This window comes from Phaenicophaeus curvirostris, chromosome 1, assembly GCF_032191515.1.
Source record: "Phaenicophaeus curvirostris isolate KB17595 chromosome 1, BPBGC_Pcur_1.0, whole genome shotgun sequence".
In the NCBI taxonomy this organism is placed as follows: Eukaryota; Metazoa; Chordata; class Aves; order Cuculiformes; family Cuculidae; genus Phaenicophaeus; species Phaenicophaeus curvirostris.
In genome coordinates this window covers 66,678,504-66,691,860 of record NC_091392.1, presented here as the reverse complement: position 1 = coordinate 66,691,860, position 13,357 = coordinate 66,678,504, and the positions used below count along the sequence as shown (strand labels likewise).

At 48.8% G+C, this 13,357-nt stretch overlaps 1 protein-coding gene across 7 annotated transcripts in view; it reads left to right on the top strand.

Moving 5' to 3' along the window:
- The window catches only part of MICAL3 (microtubule associated monooxygenase, calponin and LIM domain containing 3), a 571,168-nt gene that overhangs the window by 409,897 nt on the left and 147,914 nt on the right, over positions 1-13,357 (top strand). The gene's annotated exons all lie outside the window — the stretch shown is intronic.

Below are 13,357 nucleotides of genomic sequence, written 5' to 3'. Positions count from 1 at the left end.
AAACCTCTGGCAGAACTAGCACAGCACAGATGGGAACAGCAATGAGTTGATGCTCCATAGCACCCTTCTTACTGTCCCTCTTCTAATCCACATAGTTCTGGGGCTTCAGGAGGAGGCAGGAGCAAAAGATTTAGAAAGGTTGTGCCATTTGTTCCCCTTCAAAGTTAGATTTAGTATCTGATCCCAATTAACATAGTCCTTTGGAGTCAAGCCTAAGTCTCTTCACTTCCACAGCTCGCCCCTCTCATGCAACCTACCACTTTCAGGTGACACCTGCAGCCTGGACAGCTGAAACTTATCTCCACCCAGAGGCATCTGAAGCTTGCCCTTTGCATGGGACACTTATGGACCCCAAAGTGCTCTGTAGTCAAGTCAGAGCTTTCTCCAACCTCCCTGCCTGTGATGCAGCTTCCCCACAAGTGGGTCTGCCCAAAGATGCTGAAGGAAAGCTTTCCATCTCAGAAATGGTGGGAGAAACCAAGGGAGCTGTGATACAGCTTGGCAGCCCTGCCCTAGTCCCTCCCATCTGCATACCCCAGAGGGGTGCAAGACTCCAGACAGACAGACAGACAGAATGCACGGAAAGCCAGTGCTGCTGCCCACTGTTCCCACTCATGGTCTGTCGGGCAGCCCTGACCCAGGGGCTGCAGCCCCACCAGCGCTGGGGCTGGGCTTAGTGAGGCCAAGGTTACCACTTGCTGGGGGCTACTCCTTCCACCCCATGGCCATACCATGAGCTCCAGGTCTAGGACAACTCTCTGCAGGGACAACTCTCCATGGGGAGCCCCAAACCCTAGTCCTAATTCTCCCTGTGTAGAGTTGTCCCATGGAGAGCTGGCCACGCAGAGTTTCCTACTTCTGCTGAACTCCTGCATCCAGTTTGGTCTGTAGCAGCAGGGCAGAGAGCCAGGGCCAGGGGCTGTGCAGTTGGGGTCAGCAGGAGGTCTTGCAGCATGGACCGTGCCACTTAAGCTAAAAAAATCATGGCTGGGAGAGTTTGGGGTGCAAGAACCCGACATAAGAGATGATGTTTGCCCCATGTGGCTCAGCTTTGCCTAGCATGGAGGCCGTGGCTGGAGCTGCTAATGCTGTTCCTGGCCATCCGGTGCGTGGCAGTGGGCAGGCAAGCACATAACAGCTTGAAGAGATCTGGATTTTATTTCAACATCACCTCTGTCATAACACGCCCCAAGAAGGCCCTTAGCTGCTGACAGAGCTGTCCCACACTCACAGCCCTGACCTCAAAAAGTTGTGGTCTGAGCTCTCTTTTCCTTGCCTGCCTATTCCTTTAAATACAATTTGGAGTCAAAAATGAGCTGCTGCTGAAAGGTGTTTATTTTTCCTCTCACTCTTGCAAGCTGCATTTCTCTTGCCTCTTTCTAGCTATTATTTAGTTCCCTTCATGTTGTTTTCCCCTGGCTTTTCCTTTGTTTCTTTCCTAGGGAAGCAGCACATCATTATGGCTGGTCTTTCTCTAGAGCTCTCCTAGCAGAGGTCATTACTTAGCTTGTGAGATCCAGCGAGGTTGCTGTTTGTATGGCTGTGAGACCTATGAAAAAGCAGCTAATCAATTCAGAAAATCATCTGGGTGGTAACCCCACTGTCAGCTTATTTTCTTCCCTTCCACTTAGACATCAAACTGGCTGAAGAGGGCTCTGGGGAATGAGGCAGGCACTGAGAGCTGCTCCTCTGCAGACACATCTGTGTCTTTCATCAGCAGGGCTCAGGGAATACCACTAACCCGAGAGGGGAAAATCTCTTTGGAGCTGAAGGCTTGCGGTCTCCAGCCTCTCTCTCTGAAGAGACCCTACCCAGTGGGGAAGCAATCGTTTGAAAAGTGGCTAATGCACTAACACTGTTTGGCAGAAACTGTCACGTTATAGACAGAGGTGGGGGAGGACAGGGACAAAACACACAGCAAGGAGGGTGGTGTTAGGATAGCCTCACGTCAGTGAGCAGGTCCTGGCTGCAAAATAGCTTGCGATGGCTAAGTGGAGCAATTGGGAAAAGAACATGCAAATGGTCTAAATGGTCTTCCATCGGATGAACGTACTAATTGTTGCACTTTGCTTTCACCCACTCTTTCTCTATTTTGTATCTTTGGGGACTACACCATAACAGTGCACAGTGAGAGCTGTAACGCATTATCCACCGCCAGCTTTAGTAATTAGAAGTATAGATGCACAGCTCCCCGTATGCTGGGACTCAGTGGTGTCAGAGCTCATTCAGAGAAGATAAGTCACATCTGAAAGCCATTCTCTGTTGGACCAGCTAGCCCTTTGAAGGTGGGGGGGATGTGCATGCGTGTGTCCTGCCCATGGATTTGGCCAGCAGTCTGGAAAATGTCAAGGTTAGAAAAGGCTGAGCTTTATTTGCTTTTCACAGATCCGAGTAATGAATTTTTCATTTTGGTGTATTGCTCTAGCTTGAAAAGCAAGTCTGTAGCACTGGCATCACAGGGTTCCACATCTGTCTCTCAGGTGGTCTGGACCACACTTCCCCAGTTTACTAAACAGGAGATTTTTTATGTTTTGCAACCCCGCAAACTAAACAGGAGGCCCGAGGCTTTACCACGGCTTTCCTTTTCATATGCCTTTATCAGTGTGGCAGATTTTGCTCACTAACCCTTCATATTAATCTCCTACAATGGCAGTGCTTTTGCAAGGAGATGGGGGAAAACCAAAGTTGTAGGAAGGGGAAAAGCATCAAGAACTTACTTTTGTCACTAGACCGAGTCCTTTTGATTCTGAATACAAATGGGAAGCAGAACCACACAGTAAAAACAAAGACATTTTCCTCCCCAGCCAGGGTTGAGTCAAAGTCTTTTATTTCCCTCCCTTGCGGCTGCGGCTTGGTAATACTCCATAAAAGAATGAGCAGCCCACAAAGATTCAATGGAAACTCATCTTCCCATTTCATTGTGTGAAATCTGAAGATATTAAATTACATTAGAAGCAGTATCAGGACAATTAGAGGCATTATATTTGTACACCATTCACACCTTACCTGTGGAACCTGCTTCTGTCACGTGTGATGGAGCCCAGGGGTCTCAGCAGGAGTCACAGAAGAGTTCAGCAGGTCTCAAACATTTTTACAGGCAATATTAAAAGCTATAATTAAAGCAGTAAAAGCTTGTAGTGATGTAAGCCCTACTTACCATAGCTGAATCCAACTTTCTCCTGTGGAACCTGGAAAATGTTTCATAAGTAGGGATGTTTTCCTGTTCTTAGCTACTGGAGGTTCTTGTGTCACAGCCTGTGATGCTGACCTCTGGCAAAAACAGAGTGCTAGAAGAGAGGAAGAGTTAGTCTGTTCCAACACAAAGAGGTTCCTCTATTTCTGCTTAAACCGCTGAGAATGAAATATGCCCATCATCCTGAGGGTGATGCAGGGTTAGAGGGATGACTCGAGGGTGATGCCCACAGAGTCCTTACCCCAGTAAGGGCTTGTACTAGGGGCTTGTGAAAAAGTGCAAAAAATCCTTTGCCTTAAACAAATGTCTTAGAGCAGTGAGTTCCACAGCTTAACTACCTGCTAGGGTGGGCAGCAAACAGGCAAACTTTCTTTTTGTCAGTTTTATTTCTCCCAGAAGTTGGTTTCACTGTGCTGCACTGGCAGTTCCAAATAAAAAAAAAAAAAAATCCTAAATGCTTTCACTCTAGAAGTGTTATATCTGTTTTAAGCATCCCTTAAGGTGCCCATGTTGTGCCAGCAGTGTGTGTGTACCAACGGGAGTTGCTGACAGCTACTGGCAGCCAGAGCATGATTCCCTTGTGTCACTGGATGCTGTGAGTTCTGATGGCGACCAATGACGTACCAGCCCGGTGCCTACTTGATCATATGAGAACAACCAAAGTTAAACCACCATATCCACACACTTCGTGGTGTTCACACATGCGATAGTCTGTGGCAAGCCAGTGGCTGCTGAAGGACAGCAGATGAGCTGTGGGGGAGAAGAGCAGCACGCTGGCCATGGCAGAACCTCAGGGGGAAGCACCAGGGTTGCAGCTCAAACAAACCTGACAACAAATGTGAGCGCACCCTTAGGGGCAGTTCTTAGCAGAGGCCACAATAACTGCTCATCATGAGTGATTGTGACTAGCTGTGAGCATCCCCAACAGCAGAGAGAAGACCACGGTGTCCTGTTTGTCCCTGTGCCTTGCTTCTGCCTACTGCTACCCACCCTGCTTGGCTGAGCAGGGAGGAGGCACATGCGAGGCTGACTTTACCCAGCCTGCTTAGGTCAGGTGTATTTAATTTCCACCCAAGGTGTCCACTTGTTTCCCAGCCGCTGTGTGCCGCTTGATCGGCCCCGCAGCTGCAGTGGGGGCCAGAGCCCCATGGGAGGAGGGTGCAGCCAAAGGGGTAGAGCACAGAGTGTCCCCTGGGTGGCCACACATAGGGTTTGGAGGGGGGGATTGGAGGTGGGGAGCAGCTGGTGCGGTGCTGAGCTGCTCAGCTGTTGTGTGGCTGGAGAGGGACAGACGCAGCTGGGATAGGAAAGGAAAGAGCTCAAGGTCTGGCAGCCTTTCTGCTTTACAGGTCTGTAGCTGGCGCAGGAGCATCAGGGAGTGATCCAGCTGGGACACAAGACCCTGCTGCAGCCATGCTGCTCGGGCGCGGTGAAGCACCCTCACAGGGGTGGTGTGGCGTGCACGCACGGGGCCGTGACAGCCTCACCCGGGGGCCTGTGCTGCTTTGTGCCCAGGCAAGTACCCTGGCAGCAGCCCCTGGCAGCGCTCTCTGGAGCATACATTTATATCTGCTCATGCAAATAACCTGGAACTGTCCCCTGGAGTGGGACAGCTGGTCCCCGGCAGCGTTTTTGGGAGCATTCTTTATGTGCCCATGTAAGTACCCTGGCAATCTCTTTTGGGGCTCGCCAGCAGGGGCCCTGGCAGAGGCCAGGAGGCAGCATCTCAGTGGCTGAAGCCATGCCAGCTGAAGCTTTCCAACAGCAAAGCTTTCTTCTGCCCCAAACAAAGAGCTAATGTGGCTAGTGTTATTGATCGGTTTCATGCCTTGCTGCTTTTAACGTGGCAGGAAAAGACCGAGAGGAGTTTTAATTTGTCCAAATGGTTTTAGACAAGGTTAATACAACTCATCGATAAATGCCACTTTTTATTATGTTTTAATTGCAATCTCATTTCAACAGGCTGGACATGCCCTGCCTCCTCAGCATCGCCAGTGGGTTTGTTTTTTTTCAAGGTGCGCTTCCTTGAGCTTCAGTGATTAATTTCCATTGCAGACCTGGAAGCTGGCAGGCTGCAGGAGAGCCTGACTGTCTCAGTGAATTCCCCTTGGCCCCAGTCCTCATGCTGGCAGTTACAGCTTTATGTCAGCACAACAATCAGTGAAGCACACTGGGCTGGGATGGCGGTGGGAGGAGGTGGGCCAGTGGTTTCAGAGACATTAAGATGTCCATAGACTAAATGCAGTTGTTGGAGCTTCTTTCTTGGTGCTAATGGAGACAGTCCTTTCCAACAAGCTTCAGCCTGACTGAGTCTCAGTGCTTGCGGTACAGAGCTCCATATGTTTTATTAAACTTGATTTTCTATATTGCAGTGTGGCCTCAGCAGGGCAGAAGCTGGGTTCAGAGTTTAGACCAAAATATTCGAACCTATCACTGCTGTCCCTCCTACATCCCTACCTCGATCTTGGTCCTAAAAAAGGGTCCAGAAAGGGTGCTGGTGGCTGCTAGCCCCATCTTCTCCTCAGGGACTAGTGAGGATGGCACGAATTCCTGTCATTTCCCAAAGGTGGTTTTTAGCACCCAAGATAGATACAGACAGGATCTTGTTCAAGCCCAACTCACAACAGGGTGAATAAACAAAAACTACCAGAATTGCTGGAGTCAGTTTGAAGTTCATCTTGGCTTATAGTTCTTTCTCTCCAGAGTGAAATAATGAATACTATTTTAGAACAAGAAGCTGTGTGCACGTACATATTATCCCCGAGGCAGGGTTCCTTCTGACGCACTGCATTGTTATCTGACCCCAGCACTGTTTCAAAAACTTTGCTAAAACACAGTTATTTTTATAGGATTGGCAATTTTTCTATTCAATCCTCTTTTTTTTTCAGCAACTTTTCACACCCATTCCATGAGAACAAAAACTTTATAAGAGCTGAGAACTTTGCTGCTGCAGAAGGCTCAGAGGCTACAAACGGTGCCTCCTTCACTGCCCTACACCTTCCCAAAAGTCAGGGGGAGTGGCATTGATGGTACCCAGTCTTTATCTCTGCAGAGGGTGCCCTACACAGGCAGGCAGGGAAATCAGAGCTCAGAGTTCTCACAGTAGAAAGAACTCACCGTGGAAAAGAAATGGCAGCCAGCTTTATGATGCATTTGCTGTCAGATCAAAAGCAAGAGGGTAAAAAAAGGCAGAGGCACAAATAGGTGAAACCATAGTACACAAGTACTACTGCATGGCTTGCCTCAGTTTGTATTATGGCAGGGGCTGGTGGGGTTCAAGGAAGCAGAATTGAGGATTAGACTGCTGTAGAGGCACCAGATAGAACACAGGCTCATTCCAACCAGGCAGAGAGCTTGGGGTATAGGTGAGGAGAGTCTGGTAAGGGTCTTTTCTTTTAAAATGTATGCTGCTGTTATCGTGGGCATTTGCGGTAATGTGGTACCTGGAGATCAGCAGCAGTTTATATTAATCCCTGCCATCTATATCTTTCTTGAGAAGGATTACACAGCATGGTAGTTAGTGTCAGGGCCCTGAGTGCACCCCCTGGGGGTTTGGCTCCCTGGGCTCAGAGCTAAGATAATCGTGCAGGTGTCCAGTGTTGAAGGGAGCTCTTTGAGAAAGCTCTGCTAAAAAGCCTCAGTGAGGTTCTGTCATGCTCTTTGCTTGTAAACTGAGGCTCTTGCCCTTGGTCTCCACCTGGGTCACCTTGCAGCTGTGTTGCAGCCATGCCTGTGCAATGTACCCTGTTTATGTGGACCTTGGCCTGTGGACTTCAGCCCATGACTTGACCTTGGATCTGCCTTATCATTACTGACTTGCCCAGCAGCCCCTGGACTGTTGGCTGAACCTGAGTACCACCACCAGATCTGCTTTTGTCCTCCTGCTTGGATATCGTGGGACTGTGTCTTTGCCAGTGCGGCCACTGCCCCACGCCTGCTTTCCTGCCACCCCCAGCTCCAGGCTAACCTTCCCCCAAGGAGCAGCTGGCCCAGCTGATCGATGCCTACATCCCTGATGTTGCTTGTGATCTTGCCTTGGCTGTCACCAACACAGCAAAACCACAATGGGAAATAGAGTTGTCTGTCTGCAGAGAATGTATCGACCAGGCAAAATATAAAGGAAGCAGCTCTCACATATTATAATGCAAAGCAGCGACGGGCAGCATTCCTGCACGTATGTGCCACGTACCGAACTCTTAATGTGTGCTAGAGCCATGAGGGATGTCTCTCACACTGAGGAAGGCCATGGGAACAGGGAATTTTAGGCAGATGGTCTTAATGGCTCCTCATGGCTCCTAACATGTCACTCTGGAGGGAGCTATCCGAGAGGTGGAGTAGGATCTCATGGTAAGCCAGAGGGACTGGTCCCTGCAGTCACGCTTCCTCCCATAGCTGATGATCCAGGTTACACAGCAGACCTCATGACCTCATTCTCTGTTCTGTTGCACAGAGTTGTACTCACACAGGAGCCATTCTCAGAGTTGACAGTGAGGTACAAGAGCCAAGGCTTGCTCGCCCATGACTGAAAGAAGGTGGGCTTGAGCTATCTGTTCCCAGGGTGGGCTGAGAAGTGATTGTATTCCTGTGACTACTAAAAGACATAGGATATTCGTCTTGAAGACCCTACAAGCTGAATCCTTGCACCCTTTGTCTGTGCCTGACTTCATGAGGTCAGTGATCATATTGCAGCTCGTTGCTAAAGGGCTCGCAAAAGTGACATTTACTGTGCGTTTCATTCCTTTCTTGTCACCCAGGTTGGGGTCGATACATTGAGGACTTCTCTGCTTGCTGTGGTGGCGCAGGTAGTGCTGCAATGCTTTGGTAAAAGAGCGTCTCTTGGTACAACGCAGCATCTTTGGGAAAGCTAAGATTGCACATATCACTACCTGCAGGACAGGGTTGGGAGGTGCTGGGGGACAAGAGGCAAAGTGTTATGGGCTGGGCTGAAATGCCCGTGAAGAACAGGGTGAACAGGTCTAGGCATGCCAGAAATGCCCTGAGCTTTCTCAATAATGATCCCAAGTGGCTGGGTTCTGCTGTTGAATGTGTACCCTGGGCAGGTGACTGTTGCTGCGATGAGCACCCTTCACCTTGCTTTAAGCTCCGTTGCTAAGGTGCTGCTACAGTTGATAGCAATATAAATCCCAGCAGAGCACAACCCTCCCTAAGAAGCCGGGTAACGCTTGGGAGGATGATGTTTTGCTGGCAATGCTCTTGGCGCTAGCTGGCTTGAGGCCAGTGTCTGCATTTATGGTGATGGTATATAGAGGTACCTGTAAAGGGAACGAGAGAGAAGCCTTGTTTTGACATCTCAAGGCTTTAATAAATTTTGGAGGTTTGCCTAGGCAGGATGAAACTTGGCTACAAGATAGACACTTCTGGGCAATCAGGTTTTAACTAAAATGCTCCTCACCACAGTTAGTTTTGTAGCATAAACCCATTTTAAATGCTGACTTGCTTGCTTAATGCAAAGGAGGAAAAGAAACCGTACAGAGCAGGGTGACTTCTGGGCAGCTGAAGTTTGGATGTAGCTACTGTTGTACCCTGCAGCCCTCTCTCCCATTTCTTATAGAATATAAGACAGAGCCTTAGCTTTGGGATGTGGTGTAGCCTACGTGTCTTCTGGTGGGTCTTCTACAAGAGCCTAGGGTGAGAGAAACCATGGTGCTGTGCCGCTGCAAGGCCTTGTACTTCTTACTGATCAAGTTTGAAATCTATGTTATGGGGGAGCAACATGGGTAATTTGGATATAGATAAATGGAGAGCCAATGAGATGAGGAGGCGGATGACATGGAGACACGGGGTGTCTTGTCAGAGGTCGCGTGGATGCTCACAGCTGCAGAGTGACCAGAGATGAACTCAGATCCTCTGTAGCAATGTGTGATGGACTACCAGGGCAGAGGTGGGGGGATCAGGGCAGAGATGTGTTTTGCTTTAGGTTCTGGTTGGGGAAGTCAACTTAATTTTTCTCTGCTTGCTATACTATAGCCAACTCCTTCAAAACCAAGCTCATCTGTGGGAGACATCACAGCTTGATGATGGATAGATACCTTAGGGCAGGCAGGAAATCTGATGTGACTAATGCAAAAAGTGAGAAAACACTTTCCACAGTGACACTGGGCTTCTTCCCTCCCTAAAGTCTCTCTCCAGCGAGAGCGAGTCAGGCACTCTTGCCAATTCAGATGTTTTGGTTGCCTAGGTTGCTCTCAGTTTTGCCCCTAGTAGGTAGGAGAGGGAGAGAATACAAGAATACAAATAATAAACTCAAGGCTCTGCTAATAGTCTCTGGGAGCCTTTGCACAGAAACCTCGGAGACAGCCCCTGGATGGTGTCGAGCCTCCTTCCCAAACCCCAGGGCTCTCAGCTGCTGCCCTGGGAGCCCTTGGCAGCCTGTTGTTTGCTCCCGGAGCAATAGGGTGCTGATACACACTGGCTCACTTTGATTTGTCCTCCCCCTTCCCAGCCCTCTGTTGCAGGGTGACAGCAGCAGAGAACTACTCTAGAGGGTGATTTTGCAGGAAACAATGTAGTTTGACTTATTTATTTGCAAGCTCCGCTCAGCAGCAGCCCGACGTGTACAGGCTGCCGCTGGCGTGTGCCACCAGCTCCGCTTATTAGAGAACGAGTGCCGATGAAGCTGTTGGGCTCCCGGAGCGATGAACCCTGCTTTTGCAAGCAAGATGGATTTAAATTTTTGCAGGTGTGCTGGGAATAGCCTAAAGCACCTTGTCTCTGTCTCTAGAAGCCAGGCAATGATTACAAATCAATGACTCCACTGGCTCTCTCCATTCCTAACTCAAGCTCTTGTAGCACCTCAGAGTGTCTTATTCTTAACTCATCAAATAGCTATTGATGTAGCAGAGGAGGAGAGGAAGGACAGAAGGATGGAGGCGTGGCTGGGCAGCAAATGGGAGGGAGGGTTTCTAAATGGGAATGGAGCACCTCGAGGGTGAGCTGTAGGCTGGGGAGCAATGCTGCCAGCATGACCCAGTATCCTCTCTGATCCAGGGCTCCCACAGATCTCCCTGCTTAGCTGGGAAATGGCCCATATTTTTGCCTGGCTGGGCATGAAGGGGCAGGGGGCGGGGAATAGGAAAAAAAAAAAAAATCCAACCTGTGCCCAGCCAGACTAAAGCAGAGGTTATTTAGCAGGCCAGGGGGTAGGTTTTAGTCATCCCAAACATCCTGGAGCAGTCTATTCTTAATAATAATGTATAGTACTTATCACTTTTACATGCTCTAAGCATTTTGCAGGCATTAACTGGGAGCTGAGACTACTTTGGAGCTGGGACTGGCACCACATTCTCTCCCAGGCTTAGCAGAGATGCAGGGGTTCCAAGATTTCCACAGCCTGCCTCCATTCAGTGGTGCATCTTTCCACCTACAGCTCTCTTCCAGCCCTTTGTCCCACCTCACACATTTCCTCTCAAAACTGGAGTAGGACCCCTAAGCAGACTTGCTTTAAAACTGCAGTCATCTAGTGGCTGGGGAGGTGGCTATTTCACCAGCAGATAGAGTAAATAATCACTACTGCCAGGCAGGGCAGCTAGGTAGGGAATTGATCCCGTTTCATGAGTGAGGCAGTTGGCACAGAAAGGATAGCTAACTGCTAGAGTTGGGAACCCATTTCCTGGCTCCAGTGTGCTTTTCCTGGCCTTATGGTGATATTTCCAGAGCCAGGAAGCTAAAGGACCTGGATCCTCTGTACCATCAGAAATGCTCTTTGGTTTGGATTTGGCTTACACGAAATGGATTGCCCATACAGGAAACACAGTCAGGTCTGCAACACCCCTAGATCCAGCCTCTGCTGGGTTTGTCATCACTATTATATCATCTACAGCCACTGCAGGGCTTTCATCAGGGGCTCAGATCCACAGTGGCACACAACGTGCTGATCCTTCGTGCAGAGGCTACAGCAGAAAGATGGACTCTCCAGGATGCTGCAAAGCAGTGTGATACACCCAGCTGAAAGACAAAGTGAAAAGCGCACGTCTGCAAGCCTGATGGTGTGGCTGCCTCTGTGGTCCTTGCTGTGGTCCTGCACCCCACTGCTGGGGACTGTGTCCGTGCTCCCCTTTGCGCTGCTGCTGCTGCAGGGGTCTGAATGGTGGGAGCAGACACCCAACTGTGACAGAAGATGTGGGAGGGAGAGGTGGGGAAACGTGCTGGAGCTGTTGCTTCGAGAAGCTCTAAAGATCTGAAAAAAGCCTGGCTTGCATAGGGAACTGAAACAGAACAAAAAGGAATTAGTTGAGAAAACTAAATGGTGGCCACCAGCTATTTAAAGCTTCTTATGCATCTGATGTGCAGCTGGGCATAAAGCAAGGATGTGCCTGCAGTTTGCACAGATGTAACCATGACAGCTTTGAAACAGGGCTTTTGGACACTTCCAGGTACAGCTGCAGCAGCCAAGAAGTCTGCTAGAAGCCACCCAAGATAACAGGGAATAGCTGGAGCATTTGAGGAGGGAGCAGACATGACTGGTGTGCCTATCAGCCCTAGCTAAACGGCAAGTGGGACCAGAGCCAGGGGCTTTAAGATTATTTCAGGAGCCAGTCAAGACTGGACAGGAACTGCAACCATAGTCTCATAGACAGACACACAGAGCTATTACACAACCTCCAGCCAGGCTACCCACTCCTCAGCAAGAATTCAAACTAGCTAAGAGATGTGTTGGCATGGAAATGACCCCAGTAACATTCCTTGTTGGTCCTTTATACAGGGCAAGCCTTCCTATACCATGCCTTGTTTCCTAGGGAGGTCTGAAGCCCGAGCTGTAAATGCTTGCAGGCACTAGGGGAACCCAGATCCTCCCACAAACAGAGCTCTTGGCTGATGGCTTCGTTTGTCCTTTTCTCCCTCCATCCACCCTCCTTGTCCAGATGGATCCTAGCTAAAAGCAGCTGTGGTCTTATTTCACCAGTGCTGGCTCCCCATGATTTTTGTTTTCAGAGTGCGTACCACATTTTAATAGGAGCAAAGCATCTCAAACACCTTCTTATTTCCTAGCATAACTTTTGAAACATCTGTACAGCACTCTCCTGGCAATGACTGTGATTGCTTGCATGGAAAAGTCCCATTAAAGAAGTGTTTTAGCACTGGGCTTTAGTTTTGTTTTTCAAACTCTATTTGATTAGATGAACCAGCACTGCAAATCTCTGGGGTGCTCTGGCAGGCTTTTCCAAGACCCTTGCCTAGCTCTGAACTGCTGCTTGAGGTCCTTTGCACAGCATTTTAACCCCTCTTGATGCTCCTCTCCGGACACCTGTCTTTAGCACCCAATTGCTCACCAAAGAGACGGTTTTTTTAACTGCTTAGCTTAAATTTGGTTTTATGGTCCTAATGCCAGACTTTACTACTCCAAGATAATTAGAGCAAATCCCTTCCTTCACTTATATTATTCCCTTGAAGGTATTTGTAGACAGAATGCTTGCCCTTGCCGAACCATCCCTTTTCCACGCCACATGCTTCCCTTTGCAGTCTTTCCCCATACCTCCTTGGACTGATTCCATCAATTATGCAGAGTATTGCATAGACGGGTCATCTTTCCCCTCCTCTGATTCCCCTTTAGGAGCAGGATCATTTTAGGACTCCAGACAAACCCCATCCTGCTGAGGAGTGGGCAAGGGGCTGCAGCCACCCTACAGACACACTGCCCCACCTAGGGTTTGGAGGGCACTGGGGGATGCTGGCTGCATGGATACTGGGACTAAAGCTGGTGACAGCAAAGGGTGAAGGGACCTGGAAAGGAGGGAAAGCTGGTGAGAGTTCAGCTGGGATACTCAGAGGAGCCTATCCACCCCACTTCCAATTTGCTGCAGTGATGCCAGCTAGTGAAATTTAGCATATTATTGGCCAAATTCTACTTTCTCTGCTTTGAAACAGTCTTTGTGACTACTGCAGGTTGTTTTAAATAGCTCTTGGCTTAGGAGATCTTTCTTTTTATTAAATAAATTAAAATATTTAAAATTTTGATTAAATTAAACCAAATGGACTTTGTTCTTCACTGGAAGCTGTTTATGTAACATCTGCTTTAAATAACTTTACAATTCAGTCTATTCAACTGTGCAAAATAAAATGGTAACGTTGCAATACTTGCTGGATTTTTTTTTTTTTTATTTTAAATCAGACCATGTCCATCTCCACCTGATTTAATCCCCAGGA